Source organism: Eptatretus burgeri, chromosome 23, assembly GCF_056783735.1.
Source record: "Eptatretus burgeri isolate ZD-2024b chromosome 23, Ebu_testis_v1, whole genome shotgun sequence".
NCBI lineage: Eukaryota > Metazoa > Chordata > Myxini > Myxiniformes > Myxinidae > Eptatretus > Eptatretus burgeri.
In genome coordinates, this window is record NC_140983.1 from 1520897 (window position 1) to 1542289 (window position 21393).

At 44.4% G+C, this 21393-nt stretch overlaps 1 pseudogene across 1 annotated transcript; it reads right to left on the reverse strand.

Moving 5' to 3' along the window:
* Positions 1-1637: 1637 nt before the first annotated feature.
* On the reverse strand, positions 1638-21123 carry LOC147007949 (uncharacterized; annotated as a pseudogene). Its single transcript, XR_015053788.1, has 2 exons — positions 20543-21123; positions 1638-4118 (listed from the first exon to the last, which is right to left on the reverse strand). The product of XR_015053788.1 is annotated as an uncharacterized LOC147007949 (transcript).
* Between the last annotated feature and the right edge of the window lie 270 nt (positions 21124-21393).

Below are 21393 nucleotides of genomic sequence, written 5' to 3' on the forward strand. Positions count from 1 at the left end.
ACCTGGAAATTTCTCATTCAGGACGGTTCGAACGATTAAGGCCCAATGAGGGGGATATCAGGTTGCAGGTCTTCAATCTGTGGGAAGGCGAATCCTTCCAACATGTTCATGTAAATTATTGAGGTCACCGCATCCTCCACAAAGATAAACAGACCCATCAAGCGGTCATAGAGAAGGCCACACCACATGTTGACCTTTGGAATGTGTTCAATGACCACATGGAGGTTTTCAGAGCCCCAGATCCTCAAAATGTGCCGGTTGACCTTCCCCGATACATGAAAGCAAGCTTCGTCTGTGAACATGATCTTTTTCAGGTCATCTTCATCATCCTCTAGGTGATTGAGCATTTCCACCTTGTGTTTGGATCTGTCATTTGATTCTAGTTCCTGCAGAATCTGCAACTTATAGGCATATCGGTTCAGTCTTTTTATGAAAAATCCTGTGTACAGTGGTGGTTGGGAGTCCCAGTTCTCTGGATTCCCATCAAATTGATTTTCTGGGACTTTGTTGAAATGATTCACACACTCGTTCAACGTCTGCTGCACTCTCGTTTGGTCGACCAGCACTTTTCTGTTTCTGACAACTTCCAGTCTCCTTTAGCCTCTTGTACCAGTCTCTGATTACGAGTCTGCGATGGCGGATTCCTTCCATACCTTGTTCGATAATCATTGTTATCATTCCAAAAACAACCACCAAGTTAAACATGAAACAAAGATTCAACCTGCTTAAGACATCCCCAAAACAGGGGGAGGGGTTATTTGGTGAAACAGAGAGGGGAGAAGTGTGTTTGGGGGGGGGGTTATTTGGTGAAACAGGGAGGGGGAGGGGTTAGTCGACACTCTTCAATGTCGACACTCTTCATCGTCCAGGAGCAATACCCAGGTCCAACATGATGACGTAGCCCATGAAGTTCTTATTTGTCTTGTCTTTTTTTCAGATTGAAAAATACCTTAGCAACCTACGCAGGCCTGTTGTAGTCATGAATTGTGGTATAAGTAATTTGCAAAATGTGTTAAAACATACCAAGTGGAGGTGACAATTGTATGCATTTTCGCAAAAGCCAATTTTAGGAGTTTTAATGTTTTTATACATGTGTTAGCTGATATATGTGTATCCATGGTGGTTAATATATCATAAAACGAGAGGGGGAGCATTCGGGAGAGTGCAAAACCTCCGCCGCCAATACTGCTGGGTCACTCAAGTGAACCTTATTTCTTATTCATTAAATATGATGTCAACAGTGCTGACAGTTATAGTTCTTTTCTCCAACATTTTTTTTGGGGGGGGGAGGTTGGAAATCACTTAAAACATGTACAAATGCAAAAAAAAGAAATCGAAATTGTTGAAAAAAAAGTTGCAAAAAGTTTTTTTTCTCTAACAATTTTTTTTTGGGGGGGAGGAGGTTGGAAAATCACTTAAAATATGTAGAAATGCAAAAAAAAAATTTTTTGTTCTTAATGTTTTTTTTGGGGGGGTTGGAAATCACTTAAAACATGGACAAATGCAAAAAAAATTTTTCTCTAACTATTTTTTTTTTGGGGGGGGGGGTAGGAAATCACTTAAAACATGTAGAAATGCAAAAAAAAAATTTTTCTCTTACAATTTTTTTTGGGGGGGTTGGAAATCGCTTAAAACATGAAGAAAAGCAAAAAAAAATTCTTTTTTGGGGGGGTAACAATTTATTTTTGGGGGTGGGAGGGTTGGAAATCACTTAAAACATGTAGAAATGCAAAAAAAAAAAATTCTTTTCTCTAACAATTTTTTTTGGGGGGGGGGACCAAGTCCAAAATTTAATGGCATGATCCTTGGACCATACCAAACCCCCCTACCAAGTTTCGTCGAAATCCGTCGAGGAGTTTTTCCGTAATACTGTTCACAAACAAACAAACAAACAAACAAACAGAAAGGGGTGAAAACAGTAACCTCCATCCATCTTCGAAGATGGCGGAGGTTAATAAAAGCATGAATGGAAACCATTCAGTAAGTCGTTCTGGTCAATCGTTTAAGCCGCTGTCACACCTTGACGATTAAGCCAGCGTATGCCGACGTATGAAAAATTTGTCTAAAACGCTGGCACACGTCGAATATGTCATGGGTAAGTTTTGTATACATTTAGAGCACGCTGAAGCACGCTGGCATACGTCATAGTACGCCGAGCTCGTCAACAAATTTTAACATGCTCAAAATTTTTCGACATATGCCAGAATATGACTCACACGTTCCTCATACGCTGGCCATAAGTTGTCGGCACGTTATGCGATCGTTGACACACGTCAACACACGTTACTTGTAAGTTACTCATAAGTCAAAACACGTCGAGGTAATGTTTAGCGTCAGTGTTCCAGACTCCATGTTTTTTTTTTCTTCGGCATGACGGTGATGTTGACACCGATTTCTAGTGCGGTTATAATATTATATAATTAATAGGCTGTCGCTCAACTATTTAAATCATAACCGCACTAGAAATCGAAGTGTCAACAATACCATCATGCCGAAGAAAAAAAAAAACCATGGAGTCTGGAACACTGACGGGTTCCTCCTGTGTGAACCCCATTTTTATATACCAATTCCCCTAATCACTGCCAATACGCCATTATATGGTAGCTGTAAGTAAGTAACATGTTCAGCAAGTTATGTGGTCGTCCGGAAGACGTCAAATACGTCGACATACATCAATATGTGTTGGAGATACGTTACTCATAGGTTCAAAGCACGTTACTCATAGGTTCAAACCTCGACGTGTTTCGACTTATGAGTAACTTACAAGTAACGTGTGTCGACGTGTGTCAACGATCGCATAACGTGCCTACAACTTATGGCCAGCGTATGCGGAACGTGTGAGTCATACACTGGCATACGTCGAAAAATTTTGAGCATGCTTAAAATTTGTCGACGTGCTCGGCGTACTACGACGTATGCCAGCGTGCTTCAGCGTGCTCTTTACGGATACAAAACTTACCCATAACGTATTCGACGTGTACCAGCGTATTGGGAAAATTTTTCATACATCGGCATACGCTGGCTAAACGTCAAGGTGTGACAGGGCCTTGACACTTCGATACCACAATCCAGGACTACAACATGCCTGGATATGTTCCTTAGGTATGTCCCAAGCTGGAAAAAGAGTCAAACCAAATAAGTACTATATAGGCTACGTTTTAATATTTCTAGACCTTGTATGAGATTTGGCTCCTGGACTATGTGGGGTTTATCCCGGGAATGTGTTTTTTGATGAGAATTTAAAGCTGATGAAGAAAAGAAGGCTTTCAAGCACACAGAACACTTGTAGGGTTTATCCCCGAATGTATTCGTTCGTGTTTATGTAAACTTGATGACTGATGAAACGCCTTGTTACAAATAGAACACTTGTGGGGTTTATACCCCGTGTGTATTCGTTCATGGTTATGTAAATTTGATGAAGAAATAAACGCCTTGTTGCAAACAGAACACTTGTGGGGTTTATCCCGGGAATGTGTATTTTTATGATAATTTAAAGCTGATGAAAAAAAGGCTTCAGAGCACACAGAACACTTGTAGGGAATGTCTACGTTCGTGTTGATGTAAAGATGTTAAAGTAGTAAACTCATTGCTACACAGAATACACTTGTAGGGTTTAACCCCCGTATGTACTTGTTCATGTTGATGTAAGTTTGATGATTGAGTAAAAGCCTTGTGACAAAGAGAACACTTGTTGGGTTTATGCCCGGAATGTATTAGTTGATGTTGATGTAAAGTTGATGAATCACCAAACGCCTTGTTACAAACAGAACACTTGTAGGACTTTTCCCCGACATGTATGATTTGATGTTGCTGTGAAGATGATGAACGAGTGAACGCCTTGTAACACACGGAACATTTGCAGCGTTTCTCCCCGGTATGCAATATTGTATGTTGATATAAAGTTGATGAAGTGGTAAAGACCTTGTTACACACGGAGCACTTGTCGAGTTTCTCGTTTCCTTGGATCTGCTTGATCGCCTTTAAACAACTTTTGTGGTTGTTGGAAGAGACGCTGCTCGATTTGTCATTGTCCTGACAAGAAGCCATTTCCTGATTGAAATAATCTTTTTTGTTGAACGGGACAGAATTGGTAAAAGAAACTGTTTTCATTTCTTTATCTGCAAAGACAATGAAACACAAAACTAAATGGACAGCATCTGAAAATGCATCATCAGAACCCCACCCCACCGCCTCCACACACACACACACACCCGTAGACCCCGTTAGACCCCGCTCTTTTAATGTCGTGAACAAACTTCAGTAAATCATGGGAGACGAAGGTTTTGGTCGAGTTTAATTAAAATTGTGTGTGCAGTTTCGGATAAAAAGCAAATAGTAGGCTCCGTCGATATCGATTTTTTTCGATCCCGATATACCAGTGGGGTAAGACTGGCATATAACGGTAAATCAATATTATTGAAACTTGTTTATTTTTTACGCAATTTCCAAAATTGAATGTAAGTACAGTATGTCAATTCCAAAATTGACACATGGTAATTTTTCAAAGTATTCCGACACGGAGCTTTCTTTTTTCCCCATGATGAAAACGGTGATTTTACTTCCAACTTCAACTTGTATTAAATGTGATTTTGTTTGAAGATGAGATCAGTATTGGGAATCGACACAGGACGAAATCCATCGCCATCGCCGTACCGGTATGACTATTGTGGAACCTTGTACCGGTCTAGCTTTCATACCGGTATCACTACCAAACCGTTATCGCTTTCATACTGGTATCGCTTTTAAACCGTTATCGCTTTCACACTGTTATCGCCTTCATGCCATCATCACTTTCATACCGGTACAGATCACTGACTCGGCACAGGATTTCTAAAGCACATCCGATTCATATAAAATAACAACCAATTGGTAATTGCTTTCAACCCAGTCACGAGGGCAAAGAAAAACGCGATTGCTTGTACGGGTGTTCGGATGGTGAGGTTTAAAAGTTAAATCCTACTGTACTTACTACCTGTTACATCTTGACCTCATAGGTTTCACTGTTCCTAAACCATGTTCAGCCGGAGACGCCAAATGCATCAAAGCTTTTTAAAATCATGTATGCAATTTAAGCATTTGTAAATACCTTTCTTCGATTTGTTGATGATATACAGGGTTTTTTATCGATTTTTTTTGGTATTCCTTGATTGACTATTTCTGTGATAGTGATGTGGATGCAAATTTCTCCAAAATTAGCATAATGGGTTTAAGGGTAATAAAAAGATCAAAAAAATGTTGCCAATTAAACTGCATAATTAACCTGAAAAAGTAAAAGTTTTCATCATATTGCGCAATGTATTGTTTTATCTCTTTAATGGGAAATGTATTCAAATACAACATGATTATTACATCGATGTGCTCGAACATGTATCTATTGTTAATATATACGAGATGACCCGTGAACCCGTTGGGTTCCTGTTGTGACAACGGTTGATGAAAAAAATCATTTCAATACATACATAAAAAAAAAATATATATATATATATATATATATATATATATATATATATATATATATATATATATATATATATATATATATATATATATATATATATATATATATATATATATATATATATATATATATATATTGTTGCGGATTCGCGCCCGCCGGCGTGCGGGCGGCCACGTAACTCGAATCGCGGCACGTCACCCACCAGACGGACAATCCCGTCGTGACCCTCTCGGACTAACGCCGGGAACTAGTCACGGGTGGGCCTTTCGGCCTCACCACGATCGTGCCAATCGGCCCCCCGCGTGGGATAGGGTTGTTCGCCAAATTCGACCTACCTAAGGCCAAAAAAAAAAAAAATGTTGCATTGGCGTAACGGGTCACTGAAAAATAGGGTAGGTCGGTCGGGATCTTTTTTTATTTTATTTTATTTTTTTCCGAATAAATCCCTCCCAAAATCTCCCCCGGCTCGAGTACCACCCTTTTTGTCGGCGGGTTCTGTCCGAAACACTTCCGGGTTTTTGCGATCGCGATCGCAATCAACAAGATACTTGAAAACGATAGCAAAACAACAAAAATAGCAATAAAATAGGGTCGGCAAAATTTTTCGATAGCAAAAAAACAAAAAAAAAAACGTAGGGTCGGCGGAATTTTTAGGGTCGGGCGGGTTACGCAAAATGCAACATTTTTTTTTTTGGCCTAAGTCCCCACACGGAGGGTAGACCGGGCGATCGCACCTCGCCGCAGGTCGACTTCGGACACGGGCCACTTTAAGCGACCCGTTCCGTACTATCGGGATAACCGAGCGGTGTTATCGTCAACCTCGACGGTTCCGATTAATTATCGGGCGTATTTAGCCCACGACCAACCCTTTACGTGAAGTAAGATGGAGATTCAATTAGAGAAAAGACGAAGCGAAACGGGAGAAACAGTTCAACATAAAGCACATTTATTCCGCGGCAAACGGAAAGCACACATATACAATTACCACAATTATGCACCAAAAGTAAATGTAACAAAAGAAGAAACAACAATTACGCACCAAAAGCAATTGCAACAAAAGAAACACAATGCAGATCTACTACCGACTACGCGAGCACACGGCAACACTTACACAGTTTTACTTCACAGACGGCGCCGACAACACATATACTCCAAAGCAAAAGAAAAAAGGGGCCACCCTCAACGATAAGGGGGCAAACGGGCCTGGGGCCGAGACCGCGTCGAGCCTACCCGTCTGGTGATGAGCCGCAAAATGGCGGCGGCGCCCCGACTCCGCGGGCCTCGCTGGCACTGGCTGGAATGGGGTGGGAACGGGGCCCCCTTCTCACACTATCTCAGCGCGGGGGGAAACAGGGGGGGTTGTTGATGCTCGGGGGAAAGAGGATATCTGGCTGGCTTGGGTCCCGCGACGAGCGACTCCACTGCGACCTCGACCGCGTTCCCGGCCTCCCCTCTCCGCAGCTCCCCGACTCTGACACGAGCGCAGACCTCCACAAAGCTCCTTCGCTTCTCCAGACTCTCCGGACCCCGACAGACACTCTCTCGACTGATTTCGCTGCCGCCACAACTCTCCAACTCTTCCCCGATTCGCCCCGCGCTCGGCGCTTTATAGTGCGACAGGAGAAACCATATGCAGATTTTTGGATCAGGATCGGCTCGGGGGCGGAGCCACGCTCGCCCATTGGACAGAGGAAAAGTGGGCGTGAATCATTCCTGATCCTCGAATCTGCATATATCGATTATACTCCGACGCGCCTGGAGGCGGGGCCAAATCGCCCCACACTCGCTGATAGGACGGAACAGAAGTGGGCGTGAATCATTCTTGATCCGATTTCTCGGCGAGGCCGCTTTTTGCACCCGCTGCTCGGTGCGCGCCCTGTACGAGTCCAGGATCGGTGCCCACAAGCGGCGCGGGAATGGCAGTGATGCGATGGTTGCGAGAGCGAGATGTGACGGTAAAGGTCGTGGCTGTTGGCGTTGTTGTTGTTGTTGTGAAGCGGCGTTGCGGTTGGTGGTTGTTGTGTGATGGCTGTTGAGACGTGGTTGGCTCAAATAAAGATAGAACAGAAAAACGGCTATCTTGAAGGGTCGCAGCCCGAATGAATGACATTTATTCCCTCTAAACAACGGGTTTGGGCTAACTATACATATACTTACAGAGATATCTCACCTATGGGACCTGAATGGTAGTTTGCGAATTTCCTCAACCACAACAATATATATATATATATATATATATATATATATATATATATATATATATATATATATATATATATATATATATATATATACATATATATAGCTCCAGCGAACTATACCGCTGAGGTTGTTTGCATTGATCAAATTCTCCCGAAGAGTACTTCACTGAATGGGGAATTGATTTTTTAATAATTTTTTTCGTTGCCCGATTTGAACGAAACTTGATACTGCACACAGCAGGCGAATGGTGAGTCATGTGGCCATAAAATTTTTGCGCTATCCTGTTCCGTTTTGGCTGTATTTCAGGAACATACATACATGCAAACATATATATGCAAGAGGAGAGTTTTCGTTATATATATATATGGACATATTTACATTTTAAACGACCTTATATCTCTTTACTGTATTGGAAGGTTATCAGTCTGAGAAGTAAGAACAACTCCTCTTCCCCAAAACAGATTGGCCTTCCAAATATTTTTAAATCTTTATTCAGTAGAAAATAAGTTGATATCTTATTTTTCTCATCTTATATATCTTATATCTTATAAATATCTCATAAATCTTATAAATAAGTATAAGATATCTTATAAACAAGTCAACTTCAGAAAAAATAACAGCCTGGTGTTGGCGTAGGGTTAGGGTAGTGGCTTGGGATCCAAAAGGTCCTGAGTTCAAGCCCCGTTGGCCGCTTGAATTAATACACCAGGAGGTTGACTCAGCCTGTCATCCTTCCGAGATCGGCGAAGTGAGTACCAGTGTACTGGGCCCGGTGTATGCCCCAGTTAAAATAGGTGTACCATATCCCTGTGTCATAAGAGGTGACCAGGGTTGTGTCAGGAAGGGCATCCGGCGTAAAACCTGTGCCAAATCATTATGCGGATTATAACGGATGATCCACTGTGGCGACCCTGAGTGGCGGTGCAACAAGAAGAATATTCAGGAGAAAATAATCATATATTATTCTATTTAGCTTGTTAAGGGATTCTTATTTTTTTTTAATTATATATTGGTGCGGGAAAATCTGGCTGGAAGCAGGAGTCTGGCTTCAATGGAATGTTTGTCGAAGTAATATCCAGATGCCTTTTCAAACTTTTATCAACTTCAGATTGTAAAATCGTTCCCCAGCCCTTTCAATTCAGGCTGACCTCCTGACCTCTGGATAATAACTACCAAGTGGCCACGTGTGATCTATTCCAACACCCAAAGGGCTGCAGTCTTAGCACCATTCTGTCTTGAGGATGACCAGATATTGTCATCATCTTGCAACCCCCCCACTCCCCCGCCCTCCTTTTTCTCCTGCATATCATACAAGAACTCAAAATGTCCATGTACTGCAGAATCAGAGGAAGACTGTGTTGCTTTTTGAATCTCCTCTAAATTCTCCAGATCGATATGTTTGTGTTTGTCTGTTTTTAATAAACTAGTGCGTGCCCATACGTGCTTGGCCGTAGGTGCCAAAAAATAATTAAAAAAAAAAACTTTCAAACCGCGTGCCAGAAACAACAACCTCACAGATCATTCCTTTGCTCTTGCCACTCCAACACCACGGTAACTAAGGCGCCCTTTCCCCATCGGCCACGCCTACGCAGCAATGTGTCTTGTCATTGGTTTGGTAAATAAATGGCAATAACTTGGGAATCACTTGTCCGATTAATATCAAACCTTGAAAAGGCAGATCCTCAGGTCCCCAGCAATATATCTGGCAAGTTTCAATTAGATCGGACCAGTGGTTGTCGAGAAACAGCGGTCGCAGACACACACACACACACACACACACACACACACACACACACACACACACACACACACACACACACACACACACACACACACACACACACACACACACACACACACTGCTGGAATTATAGATAGATGACTCAAATGTAAAGGAGGAATTGAGTATTATTCGACAGTGACCAGAAACCATTTGAGAATAATTTAAAAAAATGGTTGCCAAGGTTTGTGGCTCCACCCACGACGATATCTCCTCAATGAATTTTTCTTTGAATTTCTGCTTCTCACACTAATACACACTCCAAATATTTCCTCATTTGAGGTGAGACATCTCCGACTGAATTAATCAAACATCTTCGATCAAAAAACAAATCACGATGTTGACTTGATTCTTTTAAACCGCATGATGGATGTAGATTTGCAGGTGTACATTTGGTGAAGTTAGCTAAGATGATAACCTTTTTTTTCTGCAACCTCTTTTTTCACCCTTAAGAGTTATATCGTTGGATGAGCAGTAAAATTACCTTCAAATCGATGTGTGGGTTGTTTTTGTACTATTTTTGGTTTTTGAATGATTCGTGCATTTGAGGTCATGTGACTCCTTCGCTGATGTTAGCGAACATGGTAACATCATAATTAACAGTTATTTTTAATATTTGATACCATATTTGCCAATCGGTGGTAACCACCTCACCAAATATATCGGTATCCGGGTTGAAATCCAAAAGAAAATGGACTTCTTTATGAAACGTTGTGTACGGATATGGATCTGTCCTTGTGGAGATGGCGACAGGTGGCAGGTCGTGTGTTTATAATTTAAGAATTGTGAGAAAAATGACTGTTTAAACCCCCAATTTAGGTGCACCGTGGGAAACAATGTGATCCGATAAAGTTTTGTGGCGATAAACCTTTGGGAGCTCAGAGGAGTAGGGTAACAAACAAACAAACATTTCACTTTTATAAATATTGTTACGGTACTCGGAGACCATATGCATTCAAACATACAGCTGACCCAAAGTTAGTTATGTCGTTAAGTACATGTGTAGACCGATTCCCTCCTCGTGTTTAGTGGGAAATGGAAGGGGTGCGTTGCGATGTTTTTTTAGTTAGGGTAATAAATCTTTATATCCCATCCCCCATCACTATCCACTGTCCACCTGCAGTATCCGAAGGCCCGTTGGCTGGGGCAAAATCTTTGTGTTGTGGCTTCTTCTTGATGAGTCCAGACAGGCGTGGAGGGGGCGGGGGGGTTCTCCCTGCATGGCCGAAACCTCACCCAGAAAGGGCGGACCCATGGAGGCCCTGTCCAATCAGGGCGGACAGTGGCGTCGGCTTCACCAAGGCCCCTCCCCGCTGAGAGAGATCGATAAATCACGAAGCGATCCTCAGCGTGGAGTCCTTGGCTGGGAGATAAATTACGGCACCATCCTGAGAGGGGAGAGAGAGAATTCTGTGTGGGTCGGCCGCGTTCGCTGGAGTCTGAGGTTGGAGAGAAACAGTGTTGGAGCGAGACAGTAGTTGGAGTCAAATGGTTGGAGTCAAGGGTTGCCAAAGAAAGGAGGGTCGTGACGTGGGGGGTCTGCCCGCGTCTCGCCTCGGCGGCCCGTCTGTTGCGCTGGTTCGAGGGCACCTGATCTTGACCGGGTCTCTCGTGGATCCTGTCGGCGGCCCTGATCCCCGTCTCGGACTCCGCTCTGCTCCAACCAGGCTCCTTCGCGGACACGGTCTCTGCGCGCGTGGCTTTAAGCCGAGCTGCACGACCACTGACAGATGCCGCACCACGGAGCATCCCTTCCCTCCAACGTGCAGGTACCCCAAAAGAACTGCGACCTCAGCTCACCTCCCTCTCTGGTTGTGGGGGTCCTTTGCAATACACCTGGGTTTATTTTCGTCTGAGTGTGTGGCGCAGTCTTTAAGTGGAACTGCTTAAGTGTTTGATCATTGTAAATCTTGCCTGCATATCCCGCGATACGTCTGCTCCGAGTCCTTTTGTAAATTGATTGTAAACAAACCATTATGAAAAATGTTACCAGTTAGTTTACTTCTTTTCCTTCATTGGTCCAGCATGGTTCGGCTCTGAGTTTTAGCCGGGTCTTTATCCCCGATAATCTGTTTATCCCAGCCGGTACGTTCTTGGTAGTTCCGCTCGGCTGCATCCGAACCGGAAAGGTAGTTGGTAGTTGGAAGAGTGATCCGGTTCCGGCAAGACGTTCCGAGGGCGTGGTTCCCTGGTAGACGACACCGCGTGGTTAATTCGGTAAATTGGTTCCAGACAAAAAGACCCAACGCTACGCGGTGGAGGTATTGGCGTCCACGGTCGGTGAAGCGACCCGCTGCCTCACGGAATTATCCGGAGTGACGACCTACAATTCCGGGAGTCTGGAGGAAGACGACGTAACTTCCCCCACCTCGCGGTCGTTCTCGCCACCGGTCCCCGGCCTGCAACAATATGGATATTTCCCTCTGTGCTCAGTTTCTTTTTCTTTCCCCACAATGGTCATTATATCGACCAATATTGCTCGGGGACACTGCTGCCCCCTTGGACAGGCCAACACCTTTTCGCCCATGTCCTGCGTCCTGCTTCTTGATGGTGTCATGCACAGCAACAGAGGGGTTTCTGCACGGAGTGAGTGTCCTCCTCCAGCCGCTCGTGACGGTTGGTGCAACCCAGTGAACTTTCTACACCTGTACCACCACAAGTCAATGGCACACGTGGCAGGGTAGCACCCAACAGTAACGGGACAGATGGCAGGATGGGCCAGGAGGGCTCTAAGTTTGTCACAACCCGTGAGTCCGTTGGAGACTCCGCCAACATCCCGAGATGGTCCTTCTCGCCGAATCAAACGCCACCACGAGGCCAGGCTGCAGGGCCACGTCATGCTCCAAATGCAGGTCTAATGGCGCGATATTGGACAATCACGTGAGAGCAGTCTTCAGTCCCCGTCCACCCTTGGGTACCCCTGTGTGGACCGTCCGACATCTCTGTTGGAATGTTCGCGTCACGTCGCTCGGAGCCGGGTTCATCGGAATGACCCACGTGCGACCTGGTCACCACATTCAGCACCGCAGTAGACGTTGGGAGACCGGTCACAGCTGCAGACGGCAGGCTCTGTCAATGAGAGCAGTCCACTCACCGGGTGGGTCGGGACTGGACTGCAGAGGAGTGCTCTTGGTAGTGACACCGAGACCATCCATCCCGGGTTTGGACCCTGATGCTGCAACACGGGCAGCAAATCGGGCAACGGAAAAAAAAAATTCAAATCCAATCCCGATTCAGTCAAGTACTCTTCGGGAGTATTTGAACAATGCAAACAACCTCAGCGGGAAAGTTCGCTGGAGCTATCTTTTTTTTTTCTTGAAATTATTTATTTAAAAATTCTCAACACATTAAGTGCAGACAAAGAACGATTTATTTTTAAGCATAAAATAAACATCGCCATTTTGATCTAATACTTCCGTGTTCATTAAAAAATAAAATTGTGTTTAGAAGATTACGCACAATAATTTCTTAGACTTTCTTTTCTCCGGTTTTTTTTCACATTGACGCGCAATATTGTTGCGGAGCCGGGCGTCGGCTGCGAGCAGGACCACCAGGTGGGGCGGTAGGGTCGATTCTACCGAACACCCGGAATCTAGATCATACCTTTCGGAAAACTCCGAGGGTACGGGTCCCTGACCGGACCGTGAATCGTCAATAATTCCACCACATGGTACAGGGTTATTTACCAATCTTCAAAATACCTCGAGATCCACGTGGTGAGTTACCGAGTATTCACACCCTCGACGGCACTCGTACGAGTCTAGCCGTTAGCGTGCCCGACCCGTGCGCAACCCGAGCGGAATGCTAAACCAATGGAAGAAACACAGCAACGAACTGATACATTTAACAAATGGGGTATTTATTGACAGTAATCGGGGAAATGAGGGAAGCACGTAAGGGCAGAGTAATCACGACTAATGGAGAATGCAAATTTAAACACAGACACTTTAAACAATTCCTACTTACAGACGGGCCCACACACAGACGCACACCCAAAATTATCTTTATTATCCCTTCAGCTTGGAGGGAAGTCGAGCTGAGAGACGAGAAAGTGGCAGGCTACCTGGCCGCAAGCGTGGGGCTCGACTTCCACACCTTCCCGGAGCACCAGTCGGCGAAGAACGGACCAGGGCAGCCAGACGCAGACCACGCCAGCCACGAGACGAGCCGAGAACCAGAGCACGCCAGCGACGAGATGCCTTTTGCCCAGCGTCGAGAAATGCGTTTTGAACGGGCCTGAATTCTTCCTCTCCGTGCTCGAGCAGATCCACCCAATTATTTTCTCTCCGTTCCTTTTATCACTCTCGGGCGTGGTCCGCTCAGGCATGGCCCGCTCTCTCTGGGTGGGACACGACGCATTCCCTTATTTGGCGCGCTGCCAAGCGAACCGGTTCATGACCATATTTGGGAATGGAATTCCATCCCCGAACAAATTCCGAACACGCCCGCATACCAGCGAGCGTGCGGAGAATGCCGGGAGCAGAGGGTTGTCGCTGTGAGAGCAAAGATGGCGTTGTTGTTGTTGTCGTTGTATATGTAGTAGCCGTAGTTGTGAGTGATGCAAAAACCCTAACTATCAAAATAACTCACAGCGCATGTACATTCATTCACCCATTAAACGAGGGACGGGGACTCAAACTAAAAAACACATACTTAACGATATAACTGTTCTATAGGACCTGTATGTGGAGTGCTCATGGCTTCCAGATTCGTAACAATATCAAGCTTCGTTCAAATCGGGAAACAAAAAATATAATTAAAAAATCAATTCCCGATTCACTCAAGTTCTCAAGTACTCTTCGAGATTATTTGATCAATGCAAACAACCTCAGTGGTATAGTTCGCTGGAGCTATGTTATATTATTATTATTATTATTATTGTTTTTTTATCAACAGCTGTCACAACGGGAACCCAACGGGTCGTCTCGTTAAGATTAAAATTGACAATCTCAATCAAAGCTCAGGTCAATCGGATGAAAAATGATTATTTTTCAGATTGAAATTGACGATTTTAGAGATTGAACAGTTTACATTTTGTCTGCCATGAGAGGCCGGATCTGTATCCGGACTTGAACCAGAATCAAATCGTCTTGTTATTGTCACCGAACTAACTCATCCACCGAGCTTCAACATAACTCATCCACAACTTTTTGAAATATCATGATGTACATCGTTTTTAACCCCGTCTCTCCATGGTGAAGAATTACTTACGATATTAAATAATTCCCGGATCAGGATTCAGATCAGATCTTCACAAAATCGAATCAATTTGTCCTTATCACACACAGAACCTGTTCACCAAACTCCGTCCACATCCGTCCACTACTTCTTAACATATCCTGTTCACAGATAAACAGACACAGTGTGCCCAGTGGCTGCCAAAAAAAATGTGGGATTTCAAAATTTGAATGCAGTTCAAGCTATCAAACTAATTCGGGTGCTCAGATTGTATGGTATCAACATTATAAGCAGTAAACATCCTATATCCACCTATTTCAATTAAAAAATATACATAATAACTACTACATGAAGCAATATAGTATCTGTATGGTTTCATCATCTTACTTAGTACATGTATAGCCTATGGTTGCATAAATATCATGTATAGCTCATGATTAGGTTAGCATTGATGAAAGCCTTTCTACTATTGTACATGTTTCAGTATATAACAGTATATGTAATCTTAATTAAAATGCACAAATTCAGGAGTGTACGCTATGCAAATATAACACATTAATATTGGACTTTCAAAACACTTTAGTTTTTTATTTAAGATGTTATAACTCAAACTGGTTACATTCTGGAGTACAACTATCAGTGCCAAGTTGGCTTTAGAATATAAAATATAAACAGTATTACTATTATGGAGAAAAAAAAATCATAAAATCATTTCCCTTGCATTGAATTATAAATAACATGTGAAAATAAATCTGTCTTACTTCGGTGAGGGCTTTAATGCTACAAAGTGAAAATAGCCCTATTCATTTGCAAAATAACATAATATACAAATGTGATACCATACATGATGCCAGGTTCAATGGCTGAACAAAGCAAAGTCATCATAGCACCCATCAAAAAACTTTATTACAATGAAACTTATTTACATGGTTTATGATTTAACAGATTAACTCCTTCAAACATATAATACATTAGGACTGTTTCCATTTATTTCCCATCACCACTAACACCATCACCCTGACCTGAGAGGCAGATCACACTGATCACCCACATTACAATTTTCTTTTTCTGCACTGAGACAGTTTTTTTCCCAATTTTTCCAAGCTGGAATTAGTTTGTGACAGCTTATTATGTCCTGATTCAAGGAGGGCCTGAGCTGCACAAATTTCAACCATTCTTTGAGATTTTGATGCCAGAGCTTTCTTCAGACGTTCATTCGCTACAGCCACAAGTTTATCAGCTGTTTTCAGGTCTAGTAGAAGTCTGTCCTTCTGTTCCCTGAGTTTTTTCTCCTCATTCTTTTGGAGCTCCATCTGATCCTTTGCTTTTTGCTGCTCTTTTTCTTCAGCTTCTTTTTTTAGCTTCTGTTTCTCCATCATCGATTTGGTAACTGGAACTTGGCATGGTTCACCCTTTCCATTATGGGTCACTGCATCTTTTATGGTTCTCAAACCATTCACAGCATTTTCACTCAGATGTGCTCTCTGTGAAGTGACTGTATATTTGTTCAGTGAAAAACCCCTTTCAACATCAGCCTGTCCATGTGATATGGCCAAAACAACTTTCACAAACTGTCCTAGAATGGGGTACTTCTCTTTGCCAGTAGAGGTCTTCACATCCAACACTCTGGCCCAATATCTATCAACTCTCTGATACGAGCCTCCTTCCTCCATGAACCAGGATTCATTGATTTCATTCTCAGCCTGGTAAAGCATCCATTCATCACCAATTTGATCTATGTCTTTATCAGAAAAGATATGAGGAAATTTCCGGGAAGCTGCTTTGATAGAATCCATTGATTTCTCCTGCTGTCTCATCAGTGGATGTAAGAAATGTAATCGCCTCAGCAAAGAATTGTCCAGTGGAAGGAGATTAATCAAATGCTTTGCAACAGCAGCATATGCATCCTTGACATCTGAGAAGAAACCAACTTTATCCAATGGAGTGATGTTCTTCTTTGGCAGAAGCTGTCTTGTTGATTCACCAATGGCAATGCGGTCATTGGATAACATCGGGTCCTTCTTCATAATGTCAGTATCAAGCAAATCTTGGCCTTCTTTGTCTTTTATGACTTCACATTTCAGAAATTTCTGAAGTATGTTCTTCAAGAGATCTAAGAGCTCTGAATAAAGGACATGCATGAGTGGCTCTTGAGACTGGAAAAGAGTGAGGAACCCATTAAATGCACTGGTAAGGTACTGCAAGAAGTGCAATCTGAGCAGGGTCAGGTCACACAGCTGTTTTCTAACGTCTTTGTATCTCTGACTAGAGATGAGCAGCTTCACATTTTCTTTTGGGAGGAAGACAGTGAAGTACTCAACCAAACTTTTCCATTGCTCTATCACTCTTTCCAATACAGGGCCAATGCTCAACCATCGATTGCTAACGTAGCGTAGAAGAACATGGTTCTCCACCTCCATCAAAGCTTGAATTTGGGAGTGGTCCTCTTTACGTGATGCCGTTTGATGGAAGAACTTGAATAGCTGATCAAGAAAACTGTCTATGCCCCACGAGTCTAGAACACCCATTGCTTTTCCAAATGCATTGTGTACTGTGTGTATGTTGTATGATCCTACATCAACAAGCCCATGGGAACCTGCAGCCTTGCAGTCTGCATCCATTTTTTCCCATAATGCTTTGTTTACATTAGGTCCATCCATTCCCAGCATAATCATGTTTTTTTTTTAAATCAAGACCATCTTCTTCCGATGCGTCTGAAAGGGTGTCCCTCAGAATTTGAGCTGTTGCATGACCCAACATCTTTGACTTCAGGTAGCGTGTGTCAATCAATCCATCATTCCAAAAACGAATATGGATATCTAGTTGCTTTTTCATCTGGTCATTAGTAGTTTCATCTAACAAGATGGCATAAAATGTGGAAGTGTTCCTAATCTTTGTAACAAGATCTTCATGAAAGAAAGAACCAAGTCCATGTGAGACTACATATGAGACTTCACTACAGTTAAGTTTCACATCCCTTGCAACATCACTGTCGGCGAACATTTCTTGAAATGTTTCAGCTATCTTATCACATGATCTGAAAGATAAATCGTCTTGTGCAACTTTCATGACCCATATCGCTTCTGTTTTTGTAACTTTGTCCTGGTGTGAAAGAGTCCATTTTTGGGATGCCCCAGAGGTTGATGCTTGTGACAAATATACCCCACCTGACCCAATTTTCAGCTTTGACTGTTCGGATGCAATTGCAGTTTTAGCCACTCTAATATGCTTTGTTCCTTCAGCATGTCTTTGCAGTTGATAAACACCACCATTGCTAATATCAATGTCTTTCTTGCATAACGCACAATGAGCTTCCTGGTCTGATTTCTTTTGTACCCACTGGCGAAGCGCATGCCCATTATTGTCCACACTATTCATCGAATTTTCATTAAATTTTATTGTATGTCGTGGCATTTTGATGAATTAATAATATGTTCTCTTGCTTGTAAAACAGATTCTACAGCTACACCTGTAAGCAGGAAAGCAAATAGGTTAAGGAATTGCATTGTTGTGGTTGACGAAATTCGCAAACCACCATTCAGGTCCCTTAGGTGAGATATCTCTGTAAGTATATGTGTAGTTAGGTCCAAACCCGTTGTTTAGAGGGAATAAATGTCATTCATTCGGGCTGCGACCCTTTTAGATAGCCGTTTTTCTTTTACTATCTTTATTTTGGGCCAGCCGCCATTACTACCACCACAACCACCACCAACCACGTCTCAACAGCCATCACACAACAACCACCAACCGCAACGCCGCTTCACAACCACAGCCACGACCCTTGCCGTCACATCTCGCTCTCGCAACCATCGCATCACCGCCATTCCCGCGCCGCTTGTGGGCACCGATACTGGACTTCGACAGGGCGCGCACCGAGCAGCGGGTGCAAAAACACCAGCCTTTCCGAAGAAATCAGATCAAAAACGATTCACGCCCACTTCTGTTCCGTCCTATCAGTGAGCGTGGGGCGATTTGGCCCCGCCTCCAGGTGCGTCGGAGTATAATCGCAATATGCAGATTCGCGGATCAAAAATCATTCACGCCCACTTTTCCTCTGTCCAATGGGAAGCCAGCCAGAGGTGAAGGGTCGAAGGTGAAGGAGCGAAGCCCCGGGGGCTATAAAGGGCCACGTTCGCTCGCCGAAAAGGCAGTCAGTCAAGGAGAGTTGAGAAGAGAAGAGTCAGAGAAAGCAGTTGGACGGAGCTGAGAAGAGTGGAGAGTGGGAGAGTTGGAGAGGTGGCGGCGGCGAAGGCAGTCGAGAGGGCGCTCGTGTCAGAGTCGGGGAGCTGCGGAGAGGGGAGGCCGGTAACGCGACCGAGGTCGCGGTGGAGACGCTCGTCGCGGGACCCGAGCCAGCGAGATATCCTCATTCCCCCGAGCATCAACAACCCCCTCCTGTTTCCCCCCGCGCTGAGATAGTGTGAGAAGGGGGCCCCGTTCCCACCCCATTCCAGGCAGTGCCAGCGAGGCCCGCGGAGTCGGGGCGCCACCGCCATTTTGCGGCTCATCACCAGACGGGTAGGCTCGACGTGGTCTCGGCCCCAGGCCCGTCTGCCCCCCTCATCGTTGAGGGTGGTCCCTTTTTCTTTTGCTTTGAGTATATGTGTTGTCGGCGCCGTCTGTGAAGTAAAACTGTATAAGTGTTGCCGTGTGCTCGGTAGTCGGTAGTAGATCTGCATTGTGTTTCTCTTTTACATTTGCTTTTTGTGCAGAATTGTCGTGTCATTTTTACATTTGCTTTTGGTGTATAATTGTATATGTGTGCTTTCCGTGTGCCGCGGAATAAATGTGCTTTATGTTGAACTGTTTTTCCCGTTTCGCTTCGTCTTTTCTCTAATTGAATCTCCATCTTACTTCACGTAAAGGGTTGGTCGTGGGCTAAATACACCCGATAATTAATCGAACCGTCGAGGTTGACGATAACACCGCTCGGTTATCCCGATAGTATGGAACGGGTCGCTTAAAGTGGCCCGTGTCCGAAGTCGACCTGCGGCGAGGTGCGATCGCCCGGTCTACCCTCCGTGTGGGTACTTAGGTAGGTCGAATTTGGCGAGCAACCCTATCCCACGCGGGGGGCCGATTGGCACGATTGTGGTGAGGCTGAAAGGCCCACCCGTGACTAGTTCCCGGCGTTAGTCCGAGAGGGTCACGACGGGATTGTCCGTCTGGTGGGCGACGTTCCGCGATTCGAGTTACGTGGCCGCTCGCACGCCGGCGGGCACGAATCCGCAACAGTATATACATGTATATGCCAAGCAACAATCCAATATACATGTTTCATGAAAGGGGAAAAAAAACACCTTATTATGCAAGTTAAATTGTTGTGAATGTTAACATTACATGTACCAGCGTTACTAGTATTCCAAATAAGTACCTCAAATGGTACATCTTTTAATAGCCATTTATAAATACGCAATCACAATATGGTGTTGTCTTACACTTTCAGCATTAAAAAACCATCACAGACACGGTGACCATGATTATGAAGAGAAATGTGTTATTTTATAATAACCATGATATCCATCAATTATTTATATTTATTACCACAGCAGAAAGATTGAAAGTGCATTAAGTGACACCTAAAAGAAATGCTCCAGAGGCCAGGGGTGCAAAACCCAATCAGATTTTTGGGCTTAACAATGCTAAAAAATCTGCTGGAGCCATTACAATTTTTAAAGGTCTGACAAAAATGTGGGAAATGTGGGATTTTTTTCAAAAATGTGGGAAATGTGGGACCACTGGGCACCCTGAGACGTGGATGAAAACATAACGTCCGTTCAACGTGGGTGGTGGAGGGAACAACGATGTGTGAAGAGGAAGGAGAAGCAGGGATTACCCCGACACGGTGATGACGTCATACCGAGTGTGATATCCCGTCCCAAGCTAACCAACCCCCCCCCCCTCCCGGATCCCTCTCTACTCACCGGGCCGACTTTGTTGATCCTGACAGTTGAGGAATTGTGCTGCGGTCAGTAACGTGTCCATGATGTACATCGCGGGTTATTAAAATGGAGGATCCCGGATCTCAGGGGTTCCCCGTGTCCCCCTCCACTCCATCACAGCTCCCTCCAAGGACCGATTTCCTTTGATCTGCGTTGTACTCGCTTCCTGAGGCCTCGACCTCCCCAAGAGAAATCCGTGCTCGCTCATCCTTCCCCTCCTCGCGTGTAGAACGGGGTCTAAACCCCGTTATTAGGTCTGAGGGAAACGAACCTCCCAACATTCCGTTCTCTCGTCCCCACTTCCATTCTTTGAGGGTTCGTCACGATCAGTGGCCACACAGAGGTAGTGATGCACAAAACTTCACCGGATTGTCCTCAAAATGGCGGAAGAGGTGAGTGTGACGAGGATCACGTGGTGCCAAAACAGCGGGCGAGTCACAAAAACCGGACTGGATCTTTGGATTCGGAGTGATCTTTATCCGGTATCTGTTTTCCGAGGCGAACATTAAAACAACAAATTAATTCAGCTGAACGGGAAAACTCGTCTGGGCTGTTTTTCCACTACAACGGGAAAAGCGTGTAAGTCCCCATTCCCCAGAACTCCCATCACCCCATTCAGCCCTCCCCCAGACCCACCATTACCCCAAACACCCCTCCCCCAGACCCACCATTACCCCACACACCCCTCCCCCAGACCCACCATTACCCCAAACACCCCTCCCCAGACCCACCATTACCCCAAACACCCCTGCCCCAGACCCACCATTACCCCACACACCCCTCCCCCAGACCCACCATCACCCCTCCCAAACACCCACGATCACCCCACGCTC